General features: G+C 43.0%; 1 long non-coding RNA gene across 1 annotated transcript; it reads right to left on the bottom strand.

Annotated features, from left to right (window-relative positions):
* Positions 1–1,195: 1,195 nt before the first annotated feature.
* Positions 1,196–3,030, bottom strand: LOC310849352. The gene is made up of 2 exons (XR_014566888.1): positions 2,398–3,030; positions 1,196–2,253 (listed from the first exon to the last, which is right to left on the bottom strand). It is a non-coding gene; the product is annotated as an uncharacterized lncRNA (long non-coding RNA).
* Between the last annotated feature and the right edge of the window lie 952 nt (positions 3,031–3,982).

Raw genomic sequence — 3,982 nt, 5'->3', positions numbered from 1 at the left:
GCTCTGTGTGCCTTCGCTTCCCATCCAAGCACATGGTTAGCGCTATAAAAATATTAATAGGAGTTGCAGATTACTCACTGGGTTGCTGTGAGGTCAAACAAGACAAAGCACTCAGCGCGGTGACAAACAGCGATCGTAAAACGATGGCAAAGCTCTGACAGCCTCTGCCTACCTCTTCTATCAGCGGAGCAGATTGTGCAGCTTATGTGTTGAACCCAGTGGCATTGAGCCCCCTTAACGGGATTTCCCCACCCCCTAAGCACTGAAATTGCTGCTGGCTGTGTCTGTGACCACACTCAGCTATCTGCTATCTGCCTGCCCCAGATAGCTGGGGCTGCCTGTGGGCCTCAGGGCCAAATCCAGGCTGACAATTATTAGGTTCACCCACCTGCACCTGCCAACCCATAGATAAAAGAAGCGTATGACTCTTGGCTGTGAGTTGCTGGCAGCCCCTAAGGACCTAGTTCTCACTGACTGTGACAGGTAATTGAATGCTCCAGACAAAAAGAGAGATCCCGACCCAAGCACCTTTTGCTTGGCATCTAGTTTCCTATGTGCATAGATGGGGCATCATCCTGACCTGCAGAGTTGGAAAGGATATAATAATAGTAATAATTTTAATATTTATACCCCACCCATCTGGCTGGATTGCCCCAGCCACTCTGGGTGGTTTCCAACACGTTAATAACAACCACCTGATCCAATACAAAAAAAAAGTCACAATAATTCTAAAATAAAAAGAAGTAAATAAGGAGGCCAGATACAGGATAAAGGAAGTCTTTTATTTCGTTGTTTGTATTGTTGTATGTTATGCTCACGGTATGTTATGTTCACATTTAATGAGGGTATATTGTGTATTGGGGTGGGGTGGGGGTTTATGTTATGTTGTAAATAAAATCCCAATAAAAATTATTTTAAAAAAACAACAACAACCATCTGATCCAATACAAAAAATTCTAAAATAAACGACTTGTATCAAATTAAAGCAATATTCAATAATTCATTAGAATCTAATAGTAAACAGAAACATTAGAGATCAGTAAATAATAATTAAACAGTTTACACCCATCAATTACAGTAAATAATTATAGTAAACCATAAATAAAAATAATGGCAAGTGACAGTGCATAAAATACCACAAAACATACAACAGGATCCGACTGAGAAACAAGGACACACAACTTAATTTTAAAAAAATAAATCACTAAAAGTATCCCAAGGCTCATATAGACCAACGTCCTGCAAGGAAGATGGAGAGTCCCATCACCTTCCAAAATAGTCCATTCCACTGTCAAACAACTCACCTGAGGAGTAAGTCAAAGCTTGCCATTTGAAGTGGTACAAAAAAGGTAAAAGGTAAAGGACCCCTGGATGGTTAAGTTCAGTTAAAGGCAACTATGGGGTTGCAGCGCTCATCTCGCTTTCAGGCCGAGGGAGCCAGCGTTTGTCCACAGTCAGCTTTCCGGGTCATGTGGCCAGCATGACTAAACCACTTCTGGTGCAATGGGACACCGTGACTGAAGCCAGAGCACACAGAAACACCGTTTACCTTCCTGCTGCAGCGGTACCTACTTATCTACTTGCACTGGCGTGCTTTCGAACTGCTAGGTTGGCAGAAGCTGGGACAGAGCAGCGGGAGCTCACTCCGTCGTGGGGATTCAAACTGCTGGCCTTCCGATCGGCAAGCCCAAGAGGCTCGGTGGTTTAGACCACAGTGGTACACTTCAGATACTGGATGACCACTTTGGTGAGAGATCTCGGCCCCAGTGCAGGCCTGGGTAATTGGCAGACCTGCAGAGGTTCCTGTACACCACCAACTCTCACCAGCCCCAGCCAGGTCTGGGGCAATGGGAATTATAGTTCACTTATATCTGGAGGTCCACAGTTTCCACAGCCCTGCCCTAATGTCGACCCCTGTAACAGTACAGAGAATCTGCTTTGCATGCAGAAGGTCCCAGGTTCAAATCCCGGAATCTCCATGTCCCACTTGAAATTCTGGAGAGATGTTGCCAGTCTGTGTAGACAGTTGCCAGACAGCGTACATGAAAGTACAGTAATTATTATTATTATTATTTACTTATATGCCGCCCATCTGGCTGGCTTGCTCCCAGCCACTCTGGGAGGCTTCCAACAAATGAACAACATTAAGCACAGTAAAACACCAAACATTTCAAAAATTCCCTATGCACGTTAGAACCACAGAATTCCAGCTGGTTGGGGGCCTGAGGGTCATCTAGTCCAGTGTTTCCCAACCTTGTGCCTCCAGATGTTTTTGGCCTACAACTCCCATCATCCCTGACCACTGGTCTTGCTAGCTAGGGATGATGGGAGTTGTAGGCCAAAAACATCTGGAGGCACAAGGTTGGGAAACACTGATCTAGTCCAACCCCCTGCAACGCAGGAACCTTTTTGCCCAGCGCAGGGCTCGAACCCAAAACCCTTAGTATTAAGAGTCTCACACTGTACCGACTGAGCTGCCTATGTAGTTGCTGAACGACGAGGCTAGAAGACCCAGAAATGATGCACTTTGAAAGAAAAGGCTGAGAAAGCATTTGCAGAACCTTTCCCTGGTGTCATCATGTAGGGAAGCAACAAATGGAACCCCCAGGATATCCTCCTTGAACAAACGCAGTTCTTGTTTTTAGTGTTCAGATGGATTAATGGGACTGATATGCTATGAGTCATCCAGCACAAGGCATTGCATGTGCTTCTTAAAATACACTGAAAGTAGCTCATGGCAAGCTGGCCAATGGCCTTGCGGTTTGCGTATCTCTTTGGAGATCTCTAAAAGTACCTGTATTCCTGGAACATATGATTCTGCGGATGGTGACCTCAAGCAGTAAATTTGCCTCTAGAATCAGCAGATGGTACTGATTGCACCTGCCACTTAGCGGATGATCTGCCCTACAAATTGCTTACTATTCAAGGCTCGATATTGCAGGTGTGTGTGTGTGTGTAAATAATAGCACATTTGAGTATGTTCCTCTTCCTGTGGTGGCTGGGATGCCTGAACCATCTCTAGACAATATATGTTGGTCCTGGCTGCTTTTCTTTTTTTTTCCCCCATATAATTTTTATTAATCCACAAATGAAATAAAAGTAAATAATAACAAAACAAAAATCCACAAATAAAACAAAACAATTTGCATAAGTTTCACATCTTTTCCATTACTTATTTCTCCTTTGGACTTCCCTCAACTGTTCCGTAAATCATTCGTAGCCATGATTTGATTACACATTTCTCCAGTTTGCATTGACATTATTTATCTCCTTTTCCCCCCCTATTCTCTTTAGACAATACATCTTACTTTTCTTACAGTGCTTCTTTAAATCCCTTAAGCGTCATCTGTCCTTCACTTAAACATTCCAGATATTCTACAAATTTCCCCCAGTTCTCGATGAATTTTTGGTCTCTTAAGTATCTGATCTTCCCTGTCAATTTGTCTAGCTCTGCGTAATCTAATAATTTTATTCTCCACTCTTCTATGGTCGGTATATCTTCCTGTTTCCAGCCCTGGGCCAGTAACACTCTTGCGGCTGTGATTGCGTATCTAAAGAATTTGCAGTCTTCCCTTTTTATCTCGCTTCCTACCATTCCCAACAAAAAGACTTCTGGTTTTTTCGTAAATGTGTATTTTAAGATCTTCTTTAACTCATTGTATATTTTCTCCCAGAAGTCTTTCACTTTCTTACAGTCCCACCACAAATGGAAGAAACTGCCCTCTTTATCCCTGCATTTCCAACACCGATTGCATGTCTTGTACATTTTTGCCAGTTTCACCGGCGTCATGTACCATCTATAGAACATCTTCATCGTGTTTTCTTTTAACGTCATACAAGCAGTGAATTTTAATCCTTCGTTCCACAGTTTCTCCCACTCTTCGAATTGTATATTATGACCCACATCCCTGGCCCAGCTGATCATCACCGACTTAACTTCTTCGTCTTCTAAATTCCAATGTAACAACAGTTTATACATTTT

Source organism: Podarcis gaigeae, assembly GCF_964106915.1.
Source record: "Podarcis gaigeae genome assembly, chromosome: 7".
In the NCBI taxonomy this organism is placed as follows: Eukaryota; Metazoa; Chordata; class Lepidosauria; order Squamata; family Lacertidae; genus Podarcis; species Podarcis gaigeae.
Note: the sequence above shows the minus strand (reverse complement) of the source record. Positions and strands in the feature narration are given on the sequence as shown.